General features: G+C 30.3%; 2 protein-coding genes across 16 annotated transcripts in view; one reads left to right on the top strand and one right to left on the bottom strand.

Moving 5' to 3' along the window:
- The window catches only part of LOC100874850 (uncharacterized), a 67,925-nt gene that overhangs the window by 5,847 nt on the left and 38,527 nt on the right, over positions 1–23,551 (top strand). For 9 of the 12 annotated variants that reach the window (XR_013039138.1, XR_013039137.1, XR_013039135.1 and 6 more), the window contains exons 2-5: positions 9,157–9,238; positions 9,349–9,424; positions 9,728–9,772; positions 14,946–18,158. The gene's annotated coding sequence lies outside the window, so the exon portion shown is untranslated. Of the gene's footprint in view, positions 1–9,156; positions 9,425–9,727; positions 9,773–14,945; positions 18,159–18,409; positions 18,491–23,551 lie in introns of all 12 variants that reach the window. The other 3 variants (XM_076534725.1, XM_076534723.1, XM_076534724.1) reach the window with 3 other exon arrangements.
- MICAL-like (protein) overlaps positions 1–23,551 on the bottom strand; it is an 80,304-nt gene that overhangs the window by 24,810 nt on the left and 31,943 nt on the right. The window contains exon 1 of one of the 4 annotated variants that reach the window (XM_076534720.1): positions 5,487–5,579. The exons of 2 other annotated variants lie outside the window; for them this stretch is intronic. The gene's annotated coding sequence lies outside the window, so the exon portion shown is untranslated. Of the gene's footprint in view, positions 1–4,295; positions 4,797–5,486; positions 5,580–23,551 lie in introns of those variants that run through there. One more of the 4 variants, XM_003704485.3, reaches the window with a different exon arrangement.

Here is a 23,551-nt window from a genome sequence, read left to right as displayed (position 1 = left end):
TTTCAAAAATACACTTATTAATATAAGGGTGTTTCACAACATGTGAGACCCACATCAGAAACGGACAGGGAATGCAAAAACAATGAAAAAGAACAGCCATTGTTTGAATGCAAACCGAGGATGATCATTTCGAGCATCTTCCATGAAAATAAGCTGTCGTGGATTAATGAAACACAAAAATGGCGACACTGATGAAGCAAAGTCAAATCGGGCACATATTTAAGCAAAAATTTGTACTGTTTTTGTGTTCTCTGTTTACTTACAAAGTTGGTATCACATGTTACGAAGGATCGGTATAAGAAGCACTATCATTTTAATCGAGGCGCTGGACCTATGAATTTACTAGTTTCTGTCATTATTCAGTCATGTAGATGCCGTAACGATAAAAATTCTTTATTTTCTAAGTTATCGACCTGTTTTTGAACTTCATCTTTATTTTGAATACGTATATCGAAAAAATCATGATACATTGGTTAAAACTAATAATAATTAGATAGTCCGATGTCAGAAAAATACGCTGGCTAAGACGGGACTTAGCTTTGAAGATCAAGTAGTGTTTTGCCTTACTCGAGAAACACTAGGGCGCCTCATATTAGTAAGAAATAAGTTCGCGCCGTTTTGTTGTATAAACTGCAAACTTCTCTCGAAATGCCTCATTCAAATAATTTAATCGCTCTAGCGTGTCACCGTGATCGTCTGATACAGTAGAAAAAACTGTAAACAAAGTACAATCCCTTCATTTCACCAGACACAGGGGAATAGCTTGTGTCCATGGCGTTGATATCAATATAAATGATTTTTTAGAAATTATTCAAGACTCATTGTGTTCAGAATTGTCGTATCAAACGCATCATTAGTCCGTCGTTTTAATTTTTCATACAGCACTCTTTAAAAATATAAGAGAATGATCCAAAATCAATTACCATAATGCGATTTATTTATAATTCTTTTTAATAGAAATTAATCAACGCTCGTCATCAATGAAGAGCAAAACTAAAAATTACAGAAATAATTTTTGTTTCGATAAATAGTCGAATTTAATAATCTCACACACTTAATTTTATTGGTTTAATAAACAATATAATTTAATAGGTAATTTTTAAACGATATTGAATATTTATGAAAATTTATCTATAAAATAAATTATACCTACCCATTATGAAAATGATATGTTGATATTTTTATATTCTAATGAATGTTAATTATTTTAATTATATTATTTATGTCAGAGTAAAAATGGATATAATTTTTTCTATGTATGATTATAAGTAGTACATATTAAGCCAAATTCAATGATAGAACATAAAAATATTTTTACCCAATAATTAAAAACCTGTAAGAAATCTTGTTTATTACAAAGGAAATGACATTTTCAGCAATTTCAGTAAATTTAAAAATAGGCTTATAAATTAATCAATGTAATTGTTAATACTATTAAAATGTACTGTTAGTTACTGTTTTTCATGACATTATTAATACATTAATATATAACATAATAAGTGACAAATTTATCTAGTACTGAAATAAGTATATGCATAACTAACAATATTATAAAAAATACTGATGAATGATATAGTTCAAACATATTAATAATTATATTTATTGATATATAAGATACATTCATTGTAGAATTAATGAAAATTGTTAAAACCATCATTCTCTTTGTCACAAACAAATTTTTTAGAAATAATTTAAATAATTTTCAAATTCATTATTCTCAAACAAAGTTAAAATTTGAGAAAGTTTCATTTTACATGTATGATTTATTCTTACATATAGAATCATTCTCTTTCTGATTGCACCATCAGTTATAAAAGCAACTTCATTGTGACATAAAATTTTAAAGTATAAACAAATTTCTAAATTATTATTGTTCATTGACATTTTTCATACTGTTCGAATAATAATTTTAGGAACATTCTATTACATATTCAAAGGTTTAATAAAGTTATCACTTAGTAGTTTTTAATCAGCAGTGAACTGTAATAACATATTCACATTATCATTCTTTTATCAGGAATTTACTAGATTGTCTTCATCTTTTTTTTCTTAGTGTAAAAAAAATTCAAACATCAATAATGTATAATGTATAACATCCAAGTTTGATGAATAATGCTGTTTGCAGTTATGCTAAATAAAATAAACAGGAAAATTTATACCTTGGGTTATATCTATTTCTTACTAAATTTGTTATGTACTCTTTTAATTAAAGAATATTTCAAAACTTTTACTTCTTTATGATTTATTAATAATTAAAAAATATTTAAGTGTATACATATATTACACTACCTTGTTAACTAATCATAAATATTAAAATATTTAGAGAGTTATAAGACCTCACTGTTTCAAAATAAGTTTTATGTTATTTCTAACTCGATTACTTAATTTTTGAAAGTTCGTGATTTAGGTTCAAAACTTTTCTAATTAGTACTGAAATATTTTTTCAGTGAGTTTATATTTTACACGAAAAAAATATGAAGATTGAGGTATAAGATGAGTCACATAGTTTGCTTAGTCTGAACAACTTCGTTTTAAAAAAAGATATCTTATGCAGAAATTATACAGTGTCAAAGAAAAAATATGTTGCTGCTTCTTTATATAATTTATCTGTTTATGAGATATCAAGATGACTGAATCTTTTAAATTGAATATTTACCTTTTTACTTTCTTACTAAGAAAGCGTTAAATTTTATTATTTTAATGATAGCACTGCAGATTTAATTTTAGTAAATACTGCAATGATGTCAGCATTTTAGTTTTTCATATTTCTTACTATTGGTGGTTTACAATAAATCACTAGCGATCATTTGTTTTTCACGATAGTCAACTAACAAGTAATATTTTCAGTTAATTTGTTAATTATTAAGTTCAGGAAAAATAAACCTTAACACATTCTTATAAAAAATTGACTACTCTTTTAAAATATGATACAAAAAAGTATATATTCCATCTAAAGAATTGTAAGATCACCTTGCTATCTCATAAAAAAAATTAGATATAAATATTATTTTAAGAAATCATTTCAGCATTAGATTCTTCCTTCGATACTATACAATTTCAAGGTATGTTACATCTTTGTGAAACACAAATTTTACAAGGAATTTCAGGGTAGATAAGTTAGATGACTCATCCAAGATGTATGTGAAGAAACAAGAATAAAGCAACAGAATTATTCTAATTACACATCTTCAAAAATATGTTGTTAAAAGAATAGTAAATAATAATAAAAATTAATTATTGGTACATTTGACATGGTAATTAAAACTGTGTGTGTTAGTAATTAATGCATAACAAATCTATATTAATATGATAAATAAAATATGAAATATTTAATAAATATCAACTGACATGGAACTTTTTATTTTTTTTATTAATGTTGCCAACTAAAGAACACTGATCAAATGTCTGAACCATTAATAATACTATATTAAAAAGTAATATTTAACATATAGAATAAGACAACTTTATTATTATCATAATCATTGGCATACCTAACTGTTGTGAGGATTTAAAAATTACATGTTAAATATTAGTTTTGCAAATATGTATTTACTTTTTAACATTATTCGCTTCTAAATGCAAGCAACTGATTCATTTTTTCTAACTAACAAAATGATTAAAAATGCATTGATTATGATTTTTTCACGTTTGTTAAAGATTTCATATTTTATCAAAGTAGTTTATAAGTTAATTATTATGACAAGTGTGTTAATGATTAATTTTTATTATCATTTATTATTCCTTTTACAATATATTTCATCTATGAATCGAAATACAAAATACAAACACATTAAATAAATGTGATTCCTCGAAACAAAGTCTTAGGTTTACATTAATCATTGCATAGTTTATTATAATAAGCTATTATGGAGATTTTTATTGATTCGATACAGCACTTAGAAATTATTTAATTTCGTAGCTTGGTAATTTAAGGATTTGATAATTTAGAAATTTGTGAATTTAGTAAATTAGAAATTTGGGAATTTGGAAACTTGGAAATTTAGGAATTTGGAAAGTTGTAGATTTATAAATTTGGGGCAATGTTTATTGACAATATTGAAATATCAATATCCATTGATATTTTGTATATTGATCCTCTAAGATCTCCATTACGGTAATAAATATCTAATTGATTCTGCATACTAAATAAACAAATTGTGATACCACATAAATAATACAGTTTATACAGGTAAATATAAGTATGTCACCCTGACATATAAAAAAGCAATTTTCTATGCATCTTATAATTAGTTTATCTTTTGTGTATTTTATTTATCCATACGGAGATCCGTTACCTTACGTCATTCGCATGACCCGTTTTACTTCCACCAACAGTTTTAATTCCCTATGTCGGTTGACTGAAGTTTCGATTCTTTCTTTTTAAACGAACGCGAATAGCACCATATTTCTTTAGTTTTCTTAATTTCATGTGATTACACTTGTCTTTTCGTAGCTACCAGTCCTTTATCAATATGCACACAACACGATACGTTAAATAGTGTTACGATTTTTCTAACCTTAATTTCATAGACAACTAGTATACAAACAAACAAGTCGAGCGTAACGATACAAGATTCGGAACACGTGATATATTTCGGAACGAATTATTGTTCAATAATACTGTTTATGTGTCTTCACTTTCACGTCAGAAAAATATTAGCACTGTTTTGTTAGAACCGGTCAACGTACTACAACATGGTACGCGTGCAATCTAGCAACTGAACGCCACAACCATCATACGTTAGTTTACACTGCATCTCTCGCTCTCTCTTTTTTGTCCTTTCGTTCGATACCTGGTTTGTACGTTACGTACCACACCTATTAGCCTTTTCTACCTGTTTTCTATATTTTTATTTGTTAATTTATTATGTTTTCTTTCTTTAACTCATTATTTTCATTGGAAGTTTTGACAAGTGCAATATTTTATATTATACCAAGTTAGGTTAGATGTTAACAATTATTTTATTCGCTTATCTACACCTGTAGTTAATTTATATAATATAATTTTTTTTAAATTCCGGTAGCATTATAATTTCCAATAATTTCATTGTAACGAGATATGAGCTATTAACGAACGTTTATTTTATTTTAATACAGGAAGTTAGTATTTTATTTTAAATATAATCGGGCTTGTTAATTGCAAACATTTTTAAAATGTGGGTCCCGTGCAGTGTCCCACTATTGTAATAATGTTACGAGTTATTTTTGGATCACGTTAATTATAAATATATAAAACATTTGAAATTAATACATCGATATTTTTTATTCAGTCCATCTTTTTAAAATATGCGTTAGCGAGTAGGTCGAGTAAAATTATCGTTGTGGAAAGTAGGACTTGACAAATGGATTCAATGTCGCCACATCACGCAAAAACGGCTTAACTAATTTTGACCAAATTTGGTACAGAAATAGAGCACTAACCATAGATGGCTTTTAAGAAAAAAAATGTAATGGTCCTTTAGAAAATAAAATTAAGAAGTACTTACAGAACAGCGCTCATGAGCTGTGAACCACCAATGAATTTAAAACAAACAAACCTGTGATGTAACCGCGAACATAAGAATACCCCCAATTCTCTTTTTAAGCGGTAGATTGGTTCCAAAAAAGAACCGTGTAAACGAAACCGGTGTAAAATAGAGTACAGTGCATATAAGAATATAGAAGAGCGGTGTTCGATACGAGCAATAAATTGTATATAATAAATTCAAATATAACAATATTAATTTTTTTATTAAGTTTTTATTATTTATTTATTAATATTAATAACTAGTCGCTAATCTGAGTAAGTGATGTCGATTTAAAAATATTATAGTAAATAAATAATATTTAACAAAATAATTATCATTTATTTCTATGACTCCTTCTCAATGTTTGTACATTTCATTACTATAAAAGTATTGAGTTTTACTTGAGAAAAATAAACCGATTGTTTTAACCTTGTCATCGACTTTGCAAACTCGGCATTTTTTATTTTTGGCGAGTCAAGGAAGCAATGCTTCTGTGGTGACGACAGAAAACGCAGCAGTTTAACTGTACCATAAACTTTACCCATGAAAATAATGTTCCATTACATTCTACAACCTTCTTTCGTCGTTTAATGAGGCCATAGATGTCTTTTATGTTGAACTGTGTCGGCTTAATTTTAACATACGCAGAGTAACTCCTCGAGAGTCCTTCATTCTGTTATCACAGGATATGATTCACTCTGAACTTCTAGTCCTGGACCAAGGACAAACTACCACGACAGATACGTAGTTGCAAAATGTTATACAGTGCAGTCTCGCTATATGGCTTTTTTTTGCATAGTTCGAAGGGCGAGTTTTCATTTACGCGCTCTTCTATACTACTGATACTCTTTTATTATTATAATGCTCTCAATGTTTAGAAATTATATTTCTTGTATAATTATATACTTTCTTGTATAATTTATATACTTTCATATAATACTTTTTCAAATAACAACTTCAAATTTAGATATACTTTCAAATATTGTAATGCAGCAATTGTAGAAAATTATAAAAGTTTCAAACTTTTCAATTTGGAAATTAAAAGATTTCAAATTTATAAATTTTTAAAACTTTAAACACGGTTTCAGAAATTTTTGTACGAAAACTCCGTAATAACTATATCTGTATAAAACTGAAAATCAAAATAACTCAGAAATTAAAGTGTATTTTAAAGAAATCTATGACGGTTCCATAACACTGCGAGTATCACAACCCCGGTATATTGCCGTTTAAAAAGTGAAACACGCCCATTTCTTCTTCTGTTTAGATACGAAAACCCAGGTTGAACGCGTTAAGGTAAATGTCGGTAAATTAGGGAATAAACGGTTTGTTCCCACAGTCGATCAGTCGGAAAACCTATACACGTGGTTTTGGTACAAACAGCATCTGTATCACCGACAGTAAAGTAACATAAGAGCGCATTTAAAATAAGCACAGGCAAAAATAATTTAGCTTTTTAATTTGGCTTTTTCATCAGTCTAATTAAGAGCTCGCATTCGTATTATTTAAAATGCTTTCACGGAGTGTGTTATAAACTGCAGACCTTCGATTTTGACAAAGAACCAGTTTTCTGTGGGTGTATACACCGTAAAGAATTGCGAAGTGGAGCACGAAGGGCGAAACGCGAAAATTTGTGCAGAGTACGCAATTCATGATGAAGAATTCTGTTTAAAAAAATATTTATATTTTTCCAGGTGATGGAAGAAGTTGAAGACTGTTAAGGATATTTTCAGAGTGCATTATGAATATAATATAGGCCATGTAAATACATCCGTAGATTGCATAATACATATATCGGTGGCCATATAACGAGAATCTTCTTTAGTTACAAGATGCCCTAATTGCCTTAATACTTATGAAGATACAAAAATAATTTGGTGAAATATTATTGTACTTCTCCGAGGAAATTAGAGCATAGGGTTGAAGGTTATTTCAAGGTCATTTTCCTGTACTTCTATTTTGCAAAAAAAATTTGTTTAAATATTTTGGTGCACCTAACGGACTATATAATAGCTACGTAATGAAGTTAATTATTTTTTTTGAATAAATTGCCAACGTTAATTTAGACCTCGGAGATGTTTATTTAAAATTTATGCAATAGTGATCTTGTCAAATTTTTGCAAATTAATTGTATTGGGTAGAACAGTGAATATTTAAATAAATGGTTTCAGGAAAGCATAAATCCAATCAAGGGTTAATAACCATATCTGTATAGTACAATTAACGTGCACTGATTATCGATCGACAGAATATAGAAAACACGTGGAGAGAGCAAGGAACTTTCAAACGTTTTGGCAACGACACGTTCCTGGACAATTTATTAATTAAGAGCTGTAATTATGAGATTATTCGGGGATCAGTTGCTCACAAAACGTAGGCAAGAGTGGAGCACAAACCCGACAATCACGTTTCGAGAAATGGCGTGCGCAAAACTTGGGATACATATGTATACTGATCATTGATCAATAAGTCCACAGAGCAGTAGCGTACCAACGCAAGGGTTCCCGACATAATTTCAAAATTTTATATTCTCTTATTGCGTTAATTTTAATTCTCTAAGTTTCACATCGCTTTCATAACTGTATTTAAATAATATATCAAATAGTATTTAAATTGCATAATAGTATTAAATATAATACTTCATTATTTATCGAGGTGAGTTCGTATATTTTTATCACCTTCAAATCAATCATTCTTTGCATACTTATGTTATAGTTAATCATTTCAATAATACATTAAATTACTTTTTAAAAATTTGTTTAATTCATATAGAGTCATATAGAGACATATAGAGACATATAAAGTCATATAAAGATAGTATCATAATAGCAGTAAATTACTATTTGTTGAACTAATGTAAGATAAAATAGTATGAATAATTTATTCATTTAACAATGTCATTTTTAATGAAAAAAATGTTAACGTGTTTACAATATAATAAATTATTTTTTGATGAGATGTTAACACTGTACTTGTTCAATTGTATATATTGTATGAAAATAAGATATAGAAAAGTGTGTGAATTTAATATGACAAGAATATGTATATATGTATATTACTTTAACTTACTTATTTTTATAATTTAAATCAAATCTCTGCAAGGATAATTTTTATAAAGTTAGAAATAAAAATGATCTATATAACTTGCAATTTACTTATTTTAAATTTATAGCAATAAAACAAAAAGCTCTCAAAAGAATTAATTACATATAAAAAAAGAAGAAAATGTCCACATATCTGAGTGCTAAAGTATAGAATCTAATATGTTGTTCTTATTACATTATTCTTAAAGAAATTAAATACTAATAACTATTATAAAAAATTAAAAACTAATACCAAAAATTATCTTCTAAAATATCTCCACAGCTTGTTGAACTATAAAAAGAAATTGGTAATATCAAATGTAAGAACATAAGGAGCTGAATAGACGAGATAAAACAAGATTAATTAATTTTAATAATTTCAAGAAATGACGGTATAATTAATTTTAACTTAAATGTCACTAAACAATTGTGATTTTTTGAAACTTCAAGCGGCGGAATTTTGAATATAATTTAACACGGTATACTTAAGCGTGTGGTGAAAGGGAAAAAGTTTCGATATCGATGTAGATAATAATAGCAAATAATTTGTTACACCACTGTTTCAGGATGTTTCCTCGACTATACAGCACATGTGCAGAACGTTTAGCTATAGTACACTGGTCTCCGTGACGCCATTGGAGTGCCAAGGTCAAACATAACCCGCAAATATGATTCCCCATCCTTTAATTTTTTTTTAGAATTTTTATTTTTTTTAAATATATTTCGGCGATTGTTTTTTCATCGAATATCCATTTCAGGAAAATTGAACGTGCAAGCGAATTGGCCGATTGCGAATAAAACGTTTACTGCGTGCCGTAAATTTCCTCGAAATGTGTGGGTCTAAACAAACATATCATGCTATTTAATATTTGGAACAATTTTATACAGGAAAAATAGAGAAAAGAAAGTTGCTGTTTCACAGTTATATTAGATATATATGTATAATGTAATATTATTGTTTGTTGATTGATGCAGTATAACTACAAAACACTAAAGCATTTATTTTGTTCATAATACTGCGTGAACATTATCTTAACAAGAGAACAAAAATTTTTCACGAAAGTAAAATAGAAAACGTAAAATTAATTTCATGAGATAATTTTAATTTCGAATTGAAATGAGCGATTAATTTTTCAGACGGTGCTCCTCAAATATTGATGTTCAGATCAACTAGCCAGAAAGGTAATTTATAATGCATTACTTTTGTAAAGTTTTAAAATCCTATGTTCCAAAATAATATTCCAAAATTCTAAACTGTATAAGTTTGAAAATTCAAAAATCTCGAAGATTAGAAATTATAAAATTTTAGTTTTTAAATTCCAGTGTCCAAAAGTCTCAGTTGTGAAATTAGATCATTCCTAAATTTCAGGGATTCAAAATTGCAATATTAAAAAGTTCACAGATTCAAAAGTTCAAAAATCTCTAAATTTCACTGCCCTAAAGTTGAAATCTTCCAAATTTGTAAAACTGAAAATTCGAAGGGAGAAAGTTGAAAAATGTGTAAATTCTAGGAATTAAAAGTCCCAAAGTCCCAAAGTTCAAAAATTAAAAAATTTGAAAATTCCAAAAACTCCAAATTTTAGGATTCCAAAATAAAAAATTTCGAAACTTCTCACTTTCAATTTCCTCAGTGTTCCAAAATTGTGAAGTATCAATATTCCAAAGTATAAAATTCAAAAACTGAAAAATCTCAAAGTTGAGTCGTAAAGTTGTAAAATTCCAAAATTCCAAAATTCAATGATGCAAAAATTCTAAAATATCAAGTTTCAAAATATGAAAAATTAGTGCTCGACGAAGAAGCACACAGTTCCTTAGTACTGGTTCATTGTACTTTGTATCTGACAATGGTCCAATATCGAATACATCCACACATCTAAAACAAAATGAAGTCACCTCTGTGTTAGTAGTTCGCTTCGCACGTAGAAGTTGAAGTGATCCTTCTGCCCGAATTCAGCACCAAGAACGTCCATCAGAACTAATTCTATTGATCTTGGACTTGTCAGGCCATATATCACGTTGTCCTTTGGAAGTAGTCCATTTCCAATATTTTTTTAATACTAAACGCAGTTTAATTCTTCTTCTAAATAACATCCGTAATTCCTTCGTTCGAAAAAATATGTATACCGTTCTTTTCAATAAACGTTCAAACAGAAAAATTGTCGTTTGTAAATATCAGAAATGAACTGATTAGTATTCGACACGTGTTCGGTTTTCATGGTTGATGCACTGCGTCTAATCTTAGTTAAATAACTCGTTACGAGTGGGACACTCAAGTATGTACTTCGTTAAAGTCCATTAAATGGATACAGTAAAGTCTGGACATAAGCGAATCTCTCGGGTCTGAACTGTCGCTTACATTGTGCAGTTCCGACACTGACCGAAGTTTGCCGAACGTAGAAAAGAATGCGGCCGACGGAAACGTTCGAAAGAGCGAATTTAAACAAATAGTAGCATAACAGTAGGACAATTCTATTGTAAGAAATAACTCCTTCATTTTTAATTTTTTTTACAGAAACTATTACTAACATATTTGTGACATTTTCCTGATTAAAATGAGACCAAACACGGTATAATTCCAATCATATTTAATCGTAGATTTAGGAGTTTCCATTACGTCGAGATTTTGCTGTAGTAAGATTCGCAGTGAACGGACGAACAGTGACATGTCGGGTAATTTCGTTTTTCTTCGGTGCTATTCGGATAATCACGTGATTTGACAGTAAAAATCGTAAACGATGGCTTAAGTGTCTAAATGTGGTTGAGAAAAGTGATTGAGGTTTTACAACTTCAAATTGACTCGATTATTCAAATCTCGAAATAAGTGAATCTCTCGACACCGAACTTCCGCTTATATCGCGTAGTTCCGACACTGAACGAAGTTTTCCGAATGTAGAAAAGTAGGTGAGCGACGGAAACGTCCGAACGTAAACAAACAATAACGTATCGATGGAACAATCCTAATGAGTAAATTTTAATTATAATTCGGTACACATTTAATTGTAATTCTGTTTCACTTGTATCGAACACTGCACTTTAACAAATTTTTACAAGAAAATAACATGTAAAATTAATGTAATAAATATGTTGTAATATAAGAGTAGTTTAATAAATATGTGATAACAGACAAAAATATAACAGTATATTTTATATTTTTTATATTTTTTTTATATTTTTGTTTAAATATAAATAACTGAAAGTCACCTTGACATCGTGCAAAATAACGCAACATAAAAAATTAATATACGTCATCGTGTTGCTCGTAAAATGAAGCATATCTTTTTCCCATTTTAATTTTTTGAAATTCTCACTATATACGAAAAAAATTTTGAATCATATGATCACGAACACCGTGTATTTAACAGTCGCAATTTTTAAGCAAATTGATTCAATGGTTTTTGACACATTTCTGGTACTAGTTTTAAAAATGTCTCGAGAAATATGCATTTTAATACGTTCAGATTAATGCAAGGTAACAGTTTTTTAAATTTATATTTACATTCTAGCACAATCTCAGGGGTTCTCAAATAAAATGTCAGATTTAAACTGTTTACAATGTTTTCACATGTTCCAATATGAAATTATAAATTATTATAAATTATCAAACTGTACAAATTATGAAATTTTGAAACGAAACAAATTACAAAAATATAAAATTATGCGATTGTAAAAATGATAAAATTTTAAACTGTAAAAATTGTAACATCACAAAATTGTGAGTTATAAAATTGCTAAAATTATAGAATTATAAGATTGTAAAAATGATAAAATTTAAAAACTGTAAAAATTGTAAAATCACAAAATTGTGAAAGTTATAAAATTGCTAAACTTATAGAATTATGAAATTGTAAAAATGATAAAATTTAAAAACTGTAAAAATTGTAAAATCATAAAATTATGAAAGTGATAAAAATGATACAATTTATAAAAGTTATAAAATTATAAAACTGCCAAAATTAAAAACTTATAAAATTGTAAAAATTCTAAAATGATCAAATTTTAGAACTATGAAAATAGCAAAATCACAAAATTACGAAAGTGATAAAATTATACAATCTATAAAAGTTACAAAATTGCTGAAATAATAAGATCAAAGACTTGTAAAAATTATAAAAATACATTTTTAAAAAATTAGTGTAATTAAATAGAGGTTCTATATTTCTATTTCTATATAAAAATAATTACATCAGAACACTACGTTGTTTAGATTCCATAATACTGTCTGAATATCATAAATACCTCTGTAATGTTTTGATACTGATTAATTAACGAGCCAGTTATGGGAATGTTTTACTTTTTGCGAATTTATCATGGTTTTACTGTCAAGTTTTTTAGCTAGCCAAGCTGTTGTATATTTTCGTTTGAAAGGAGCACTTCCCCTGTTACGGTCACTGAAAAGATTTTAATTAGAACGTTGCCTATATGGTTGACCTCGATGATGTTTTTTCAAATGCATCACCTAGCTCGTTCCTCTATAGACCTTATTATTTTTTATTTTGTAAGTAACAATTCTATTTTTCCTTCTGGTATTTTACATTTTCTATAAATTTGGATGTTGTGCATCATTTGCGATTTTATGTTTTTGTAGGTAAAAATTTTGTGACATGAAACAATATATCAAAAATGATCGGTGAAAATTTTTATTGAGATGGGTTAAGAGATTTTGGAACTCGTAAATTTGAAAATTTGGTAATTATGGCAGATGGGGTATTTAGGTCTTTAGAAATATTAGAATTTCAAAATTTTTGAATTTTTTAAATTCAGAATTTTTAAATTTGGTAATTATGGTAGTTGGAGTATTAAGGTCTTTGGAAATATTAGAACTTCGGAATTTTTGAATTTCAGGATTTCAGAATTTTGAAATTTCAAAATTTGGTAATTTGGTAATTTGCGAATTTGGGGATTTGCGGATTAGGTAATTTGAGTACTTGGAAATTTAGTAATTTGATGATTTGAAAATTTGGTGATTTCTAATTTGATGGTTTGGAATTTGATAATTTAGTAATTTAGTAATTAGTAATGTGGAAATTTGAAAATTGAAGATTTTGTTAATTTGCTAATTTTCTATTTTGAGAATTGAAAATTTTGGTCGTTTGGAAATATGGAAATTTGATAATGTTCCAATTAATTTGGTAAACAAATTTGATATTCTAATAATTTAGAAATACAGTAACTTAGAAATTTAAGAATTTAAGAATTTATTTACTTAAAAATATTAATATTTAAAAATTAAGAGAATTGAAATATAGGAATTGAAAAATGTGCAACAGTACAAGTAGTGAAAATTTATGAATTTAGCGAATAATTAATTGCAAAATTTAAGAATCTAAAAATTTTGTAATGCAGAAATCAAAATTACTCTTCTCTTTCTCTTAAATAAAACAGAATAAATCACACCCATTATTTGAATATACTTTAACATTATTTGATTCTCTTAGAATATACCTACCAAGAAAAATGATTAATTACAATACTTTCCTCGATTTAACATTCCAAAGGAATCACTTTTTTATTGTCCTTGACACACCTTCGTAAGTCATACCCAAACATAAATTTACTATGTTTTCATTTCGGTGATTATGAGCAGGCGATGTCTGTTAGGGTGGGGATTACTAGCAGAGATATCAAACTTTTTCCCTACTGAATTCGCTTCTCCTTGCCTCCGCTTCTTTTGAAACACGGAACGTTATAGAAATGGTTTGGGTATGCCATATTCAGCGTGACAAGTGAGGGTCGAAAATATGAATTTTATACGAATATGGAGGTTAAATGCTTGAAAATTTAAAAATATGGATACGGTAATTTGAGAACTTATTGCTTTATAGACGAAAGGACTAAGAAATACAGAAATTTATAAATTTACCAAATTGACGAATTTGCAAGTCTACAAATAAAGAAATGATCAAATCCAAGAATCCAGAAAAATCTAGAAAGCACAGAAATTTGAAAAAAGATTGAGAAAATTTAATGACGCTATAACAGAAATTTCTAGACGAGGTGATTAAGAATTTTCAAGTTTATAACACTTGCTCGTCGAAAAGGAAAAACAAGTGGTGGGAGGCTCCTCGTCCTCCAAAGGAATAGGTAGCTCTCCTTGTGGTACAGAATCTATTTTCCTCTGTAATGGAATTTCTCGATTTCATTATCGGTACGCATTCATAAAAATCTCGAAAAGCGGCCGCATTACTCTTCATTTAACCTTCTAAAAACAATGTAACCATTTGCAACATTTGTCGGTGAAAAATGGTGCGTGATTTGAAGTGACACTCACTGTATATCAAGCGGTAGATATTCGCGGTATATACGTCTGTCGTCGATAAAGTTCGTAGTAACTCGGTTGCGCGGTCTTCTCTTACAGCGAAAGGGTGCCGGAATCGAAGGGGTGCCGAACGCCTCCGAACGGCCACGAGAGTATCCGAAGCTGAGCCGAACGTTGGAAACTGAACGGCGACGACATCATGTCTGCGGGGTTCGACCTCCGCGAAGCTATGATCGATACTCGAACTACGTTATTATTAATTAACCATTGTTAATCAATTACTCCCATCCTTCGTAAACAGTGCCCACTCCGCGGTGATGTGACGGAACCGATAAAACCGAATTAGAAAAAAAAGAACAGTGTGAGTGATCGGTGCACGCGAGCCCGCATCCCGAGGAACGTGAAAAATCCTTGCGTCGGTACAGGAAGGCATGTGTACACTCGGGTGCAACGTAGGCTTCCTTTGGATGAGAACACATATGTAAACCTGACACTATTTGAATTTATAAATTTTCAGTTTCTAGGCGATCAAAACCCGGAATATTCGAATTATCAAATTCTCAAATTTTATAGTTTTCGAATATTTCAAATTTTTATATTGATAAATTTTTGAATTTTTGAATTTTTATATTTTTAAGCGGTCGAGTCTTTTCTGCGAATTCACCAAAGTTCATGGGATCTTCGAATTTTTAAGTTTCCAAATTTCTATATTCTCAAATTTTTAAATATCACAATGTTGACATTTTCCACTTTCTTAAATTCGCAAACTTCCATATCCCAAAATTTCTAAATTCTCATAGTTCTAATTCTTCAAATCCCCAAATCTCTAGATCTTTAAATTTCAAACATAAGAATCTGTAGACCTTTAAATCCAAAGGTCCCCAATTCTGAGTCCCAAAATTCCTAGATACAAACATTTCTAGATTACCAAATTTCTATATTTCTAAATTGCCAAAATTCAAGACCTTCATATTTGTAGAGTTCTAGATATCCAAATTTTAAAATGGAATTCCCTAGACCCTCAAATTTCTAGATCTTGAAATTCCCAAATCCCCATATTTGAAGAATTCAAAATCCCCAAATCTCTAAGTATTCGAATACCTATTTTCTAAAATTACTGATAATTCAAGTTCCTAGATCCCCAAATATGTGGACCCTTAAATCCTTAGATGTACAAATTACTATATCTAACTTGTATATTAATAAACTTCTTATTTTCAAATTTTCTAGTTCCTGTTCCCATATTTCACAATTGTCAAATCTTTAGATTATTAAAATTTTCAAATCCCTAGATTACTATATCCCCAGATTCTTAAAACATACAGTTCTACATTATATGACTTCCACATTCCCCAATTTCGAAATTGTCCACTTCTTAAATATCTCAAATTATCACACTCCCAGATTATTAAAAATCTACATTTCTCTATCTAAAAATCTCTAGATCTATTAATTCTTAGATGAAATATCCCTAGGTTCACGTATTTATAATTGCGTATACCCCAGTGCTTCTAAATTTTTAGATTATAAAATTTCTAGATTCACGTATCTGTGAATTTCGAACTCGCCCGAAATTTTCTAAAATCCCTAGAAACTATCGATTGCAAAGCTGTTTCCTCGCTGACTATCATTCTTCCTCCAGAGAAGTCACAGTTGCTTTCGACTGTACACTCGGGTGTAACGTAGCCTTCTGTTGATAACTATTTTTAATTCTCATATTCCCATTTTCATATTTCCAAACTTCCAAACGTTTCGTCTTTCAATTTTTAAAATTTCGAACTACGAATCCTCATATTTAAAATTCTTAAACTTAAAAATTTCTTGAATTCCGAAATTTTTAAGTCTCCACGTGTGGATTTTTCAGCTCCCAAATTCACAAATTTCCCTATTCTTAAATTTCTGTGTCTCGTCAAATCCCTAGATTCCTAAATTGCAAGATTTTTAAATACCTATCTCTCCACAATCTTATATTCTAAATTCCCAGATTACCAAATCTCTAAATTTTCAAGTTCCAAAGCGTTTAAATACCTATGTCCCTATGTTCTTACATCACTATATTCCTAGGGCCCCTAAATTATAAGTTCTCAACTCTCTAGCTTTACAAATTCCTATATCCCTAAATTTCTGGATCATCAAATCCCTAGATCCTCAAATTTCAGCTCCACAAATTTCTGTATCCCTACATTTCTGGACCATCAACTCCCTAGATTCCCCAAATTCTCTAAATCCTCAAATTCCTTAGCTCTCAAATTTCTGTGTCCTCAAATTCCTGGATCACCAAATCCCTTAGTTTTCAAATTTCAGCTCTATAAAAATCTGTATCCTTAAATTTCTGAACTACCAACTCCCTAGATTCCCCAAATTCTCTAAATCCTCAAATTCCTTAGCTCTCAAATATCTGTGTCCTCAAATTTCTGGATCACCAAATCCCTTAGTTCTCAAATTTCAGCTCTATAAAAATCTGTATCCTTAAATTTCTGAACCACCAGCTCCCTAGATTCCCCAAATTCCCTAGATCCTCAAAGTCCTTAGCTCTCAAATTTCTGTATCCTCAAATTCACGAAATCCCTAGATGCTCAAATCCCTTAGTTCTCAAATTTCAGCTCCACAAATTTCTGTATCCTTAAATTTCTGGACCACCAACTCCCTAGAATCCCCAAATTCTATAGATCTCGAAATTTCTTAGCTCTCGAAATTCTAGCTCCACAAATTTCTAAATTACCAAATCCCCAGATTCATGTTCCCATAAATTCCCAAATCTCAAAGTCACTACATCCCTAATTCATCCGAAATTTTGGAGATTTCTAAAAGTCCCTAGAAATTCGCGCGGGGGTCCTTTTCCCTACTGTCACATTCTCTCTAGGGAAGCCAGATTTGTTCCCGACTGTACATACGTATAAACAAGCTGTGTACGGTTGTGTAGCATTCCCGGTGCAGTTCGTAGTCGCGTTCTCTGGCTTGGTCAGTTTACATCCGCACGGATTTTACCCTCCTCCTTCCTGCGCCGTGTACGCAACGTCTCCGTCCCCGTTCGTCCGGCAGTCGAGCACAGCGGGCGGAAAATATGCTCGGTATAGAAGCGGTAGCGGCATCGTTGTCGTGGTTGGTACTGGTGCTCGCGTCGGTGCTGCTGGTGGTGCTGGTGCTGGTGCTGAGGATGGTGTAGCGCGGTGCTGCCTCGACAGCGTTCAGTGCGGACGGTGGCTTTAGACTCGAAGCTGCGGAAGAAGGGCCGTGAGCTCGGCCGTGTTCCGATGGCCTGATATACAACACGGGACGCGTATATGAAGCTACACTGCCCTGACTCGTTGAGTGAGTAAATTACCAATTACCGGACACGCCAGAGAAAATACCATTCGCGCACGGTATTTTTATTTCGACGCGATGTCAACATTGACTCGTCCTTGTACGCGACATTCCGCGAATTTTCACGCGTGCCTGTGTCAAGGATGCGACGCTCGTTACGCAGCTCCTTGAAACACCGCCTTCTCGTAAATGGATATCCCTGTACGTCGCATTCTTTTTAATCGGTGCCTGTGTCTCTTCCTCTTTTTGTGTGACAGTGTCGGTCCAAGATCGAGGTGACGTGATTCTGTGCTTTCGCGATTCGCTCGGCGGAGGATGTGACCCGTGATGCTACCAGGGTGGGTTCAATTCTTTCCACTCAGGCTACGGTGCAGGCGTTTTAGAACCGAAGCTATATTAGAAAAAGAAAACGAGAAAGTTCCGACCGTTCAGGATTCGTTCGAAAACGCATCCACTGTAGCCTATTTATTTGCGACTTTTTTAATAAACAGTGATGTAAGATAAAGTTCTCGAATTTATATAGACAATCTTTCTTGATCAAGATAAAATTCCACTTGTGCTTATAGTTCCTTTTCGTACATTTGCAACTGCACAAGAATTGTAGATAATACGGTATGAAGAGGCCGCAATAAATATCGATCACGTATTCCGATGGTGAACGAAAGCTTTTAAGAAAGTGAACCGGGTCACGGTGCAGTTATCCTGTACGAATATTTTCGAAACTTGCAAGACATCGAGATTAGAAAATGCGTTATACGCTTTTCTTGCAAAACGTGAAATTTTCATTGATTTTGCGCGATCTACTTTCGAATTATTCTCATTATGATATATCGAAGAAACTATGCGAAGTTCTTGTCGAAACAACTTTCTGCTTGTTTGATTTTCAAAAGTAAAATCAGTTTATTGTCGTGTGTATTTGATATCGACATTGCTATAGTAACGATTCAACGAAAGTCGAACGGTACGAATGTACTTCCGTATTATCGAACTACACCCTCCCTTGATTCTCTGCGATTATTTTTCTTCTATCTTTATTTCTGAACTTTCGTCAAATAATTAATTAGATGAGAGTATGTAGACAGTAAATGAGGTTGAAATTAAGATTTGGAAATAGATCATTCAGGTGCTTTATGTTGTGGAATCTTGTTATATGGCTTGATGGAGCTGCACGGTAGAACATATTGTGAAAAAGGACGTGTAAATGGAACTCATTTCGTGTAGCGCTTTATTGTTAAAGAAATGCCAGCAATTTGTCACTGACAGTTTGAAATGTGTAGACTTGAAGAAGTGAATATTTGTACGTTTGTAAATTTGAAATTTGGTAGTCTTAAATTTCTTATATGAAACATGAAGAATTTCTGAATTGAGAAATTTTTAAATTTACATTTGGTAATTTGTAGATTTAAAAATATCTAAATTTTTAATATATGCAATTTAATATATATTTAAATATTATAATATATATAATATTTATAAACATCTGAATATTTAATTTTGAAATATTTTACTTTCAAGAATCTAAACTTGTAAATTCAGAAATGAATTTTTTAGTGACATTTCTAAAATTCTAGATTTGCAAATTTCTGCCTAAATATTTATGTTTAGAAGAGTGAAAATTTGAAAGTAGGTACATTTCTAAATTTGAGAGTCCAGGAATCTGTAAATTTGGAATTTCCAAATTCCTAAATTTCCAAATCTGATTATACAGAATTTGTTAATATTTTAATTCTCAGGATTCAAAAGTTTTATATTTGCAAAATTTATAAATGTTAAATTTTTATAATTTAAAGTTAAAAATTTGTATATTTTGCAAATGTTAAATTTTTATAATTCAAAGTTCAAAATTTGTATATTTTGCAAATGTTAAATTTTTATAATTCAAAGTTCAAAATTTGCATAATTTGAAAATGTTAAATTTTTATAATTTAAAGTTCAAAATTTGTATAATTTGAAAATGTTAAATTTCTACATTTTTAACTTCATAAATCAGAAATCTTCAAGTTTAAGTATTTGTAAACTTAAAAACATCCAATTTATGTGATTTTAAGATTTGTAATCCCTAAATTGCTGATTTTCAAACTTAGAAGCTAGTAAATATAAAAATGTCTACATTTTTAAAGGCAAAAGTTTTAAGCAGATATGCATGAAAGTAAGTGGGAAAACTCAAGAGAAAACTCGTTCAACAGGCTACATAAAAGGCAGCCATATAATAAGACTGCACTACGCCTTAATAACATTCATTTTCGTTCATAACGAAAATTGTAAAAATTTGTAATATCACTGAATATATTATTCTACAAAGTTACCAACGTGAAATAAGAAATTCTCCTTAATCTATTTATTACTAAAAGACACTTTAATTACTAGATAATTCAGAAAATAGAAAGATATCGAATAATTATGCTAATTAAAAGGTCCCACCTTAATTATTCATGAATTTTTATGCAGTGTGCATAGAGAATGATCAACAAGTTAATTTAATCGAATAATCAGGAACGCATAAGTAGACATGAAGGACATTTGAAATTTTTTTCTTAACTGAATAATCATGTCAATATTTGTTACTACATAGAGCTCTATTATTAATTATCTTAATGCAGCAATTATTAATAGGTGACTTGAGTTGATCAAAAAGTTTCGTTGTATTTCAAATAAATATTCAATTTATAAATACACAATTATTAATTATTTTTTTAATGTGTAAGAATTATTATTAATCAAGACTTTTAATAAGCATGCTTGCTGATCTGTGGATCGTTGTTCATAGAAATAGTTTTCACAGAAAATTTCGTAAACCGAAATTGACGTAATCATTTAGTGCAACCTCGCATGTAGCGTACGTCTTTTAAAAGCTTTGTTTTTTAAGAAGATATTCAATTACTGATCTTGCATATGTAGCTACATATGTATATATATGTATATATAATATGTTGTATCTTATTATACCAGATATTAGTTGTTTTTTCAATTTACAAGCAGAATTGTTGATCAAGACTTTCATTTAATCATTACTGATCATCTAACAGTGCTTGCTCTTCTAGAACATGGATCACTATTCATAAAAATATTTTCAACAAAAAATTTCGCAAAACCAAAACTCTTGCGATCATTTAGTACCATCTCACGTACACTATTCATGTCTTTTTCCAATTTAAACAATGTTCTACCTTTTTGAAAATGATATAATATTTCCAAAACCAGACTTTGTGTCTTCCGTTTTTAACTATTTGTAACAGATGAAACACTCCATTGTACTCGGCAATCTTTTTTAAATAAGATACCCTGAAATGTAAGCTTCAAGGCCATGTATGCATTTGTTGAAAAAATGAAGTGTTGACACATAAATTGAATGAATGTCAACTACTGATAAAAATGATATAACTTTTTGGCCAGCGCAATATAAACAAAATTGTAGTTTGTAAATATAAACATATCGGTTGCTGATGTATTTTCAAGGTTACTTCCCTGAATAAATTGCAAAAGTTGTTAGCTGTCACTCATTGTTCATTCAAGTATTAATAACAAAAAAGATGCGTAAAAATAAAAATTTGTACGTAATCTGATAGTGTGATTAGTTTATGGAAATAGTCTTGCTATGTAGACGGAGTTAAAGAAATATGCAAATTTTAATGTACGATATTTAAAAGTAAAATATTCATATACTGATTTATAATAACGATGTTAAGAAAGTTTGGATTTTCTTATAAACTTGCAGAATATTTGAGAGTCTCTTTGGAGGAATAAAACATATTGGCACTTACTTGAAATATAATGGAAACCATGTTCAATAATATATCATATCATATGATAATATGTATAATATGTATAACGCATACACATGTTATAGTGGCTTCCTATTATACTTATTGTTAGTTGCACCTCTGTCAATCAAATCATAAATAAAATATTTTATAAAAGAAGTTTCATATTGGTCATTGTTTCCTAATTTCAATGATCTTTAATTATTTTGTCAAAGTCATCACTCTAAACATCTTTTTTGTACCAATATTAGTATTCGGCTTTCGTTTCAGAAATACTCCCAGAAATAGTTTCACTGCGATAATTACTTACAAAAAGGTACGCTTCATCGATTGTAATGACCTTGAAGTATGTTATCAAGGTCAACGCCCTGAGAAACTTTGCTTATACATACATAATCACCTCTCAGTCTTGGTTTCTAAGGTCTACTCAAAAAACTTTGATTACATTTATGTTGCGGGTATAGGTGTGTTTGCGTTCTTAGGATACAAACACTATAATATAATGTGGGGTTTTTTATTACTGATATAATATAATTTTATTACAGGTTATAACATAATTATACGGTGATCTTATATAGCGTAATTTAAACTATTATATTAGTGTAACTTAATCTTAACTGAAGTACGAAGTGGCTTAATGTAAACTAACCTAACCTACACTGACTTAATCTAACTGTGTACTTGTTTCATTTAGATTAACCCTGTACTAGATTAGTACATATAATCAAAAGCTATACTATTATATCTGATATAACTGTACACTAGCTTAATCCAATTTAACTCCACATTAATTAAGTCCAACTTAATCCTATACTAGTTCAGTGTAATCTAACCTTATGTTAGTATCATGTAACTTAATCCTGCACTACATTAGTGTAATCGAAACCTATACTAGTATATTTAATGTAACTCAACAGTAGTTAAATTAACCTAACAGTATACTAGGTTAATGTAACCTAACGCTGTACTAAATTAGTGTCATCAAAACCAACTCTAGTACATTTAATCTTATTCTAAAATAGCTTAATTTAATTTAACTCTACAATAGTTAAATCTAACCTAACCCTATACTAGGCTAATGTAATCTAATCCTACATTAGTATAATGTAACTTACTTCTGTGTTAGCTTAATCCACTGAACACGTACGCTAGTATAATCTTTTTTCTTTACGGAAGAAAGAAATCTTTGATAGACACCTTGTTGATAGACAAGGTGGCCTAGGTAGTGTGAGATTCCCGCATCCGGGGCCCACGTGTGTGGACGGTTTCGGCATAGACCCACTAAAACTCTCTCCCCTCCCACCCCGAAGGGTGGAGTTGCGGAATCCCGACGGGCACCTCTATCAGTTAGACATGAGGGACACCCGCATTAGGTCATCGCTTACACTCCAGGAAACAAAGATAGGTACCCACTCTACTGCAAGTCGCGCTCTGCATACGGGGGAGGATGCTCGGTTTTGCCGCTCTTGGGGGAGTGAAAAGCGTCAAGTTCCTCGGAGGAAGTCTTTGCACTAGACGCTCAAACTTCCTGCTTCAACCTGTCACTTGATCCCCGTTCTTCAGCTCAATTTTGAGCATGTCGTAATAAGACAACGACCTCCTCACCGCATCGGATCTCCGTACGAGCAGGTTTCATTA

Source organism: Megachile rotundata, chromosome 8 (assembly GCF_050947335.1).
Source record: "Megachile rotundata isolate GNS110a chromosome 8, iyMegRotu1, whole genome shotgun sequence".
Classification (NCBI taxonomy): Eukaryota; Metazoa; Arthropoda; class Insecta; order Hymenoptera; family Megachilidae; genus Megachile; species Megachile rotundata.
The sequence above is the reverse complement of the archived record's forward strand: the minus strand, read 5'-3'. Positions and strand labels throughout refer to the sequence as shown.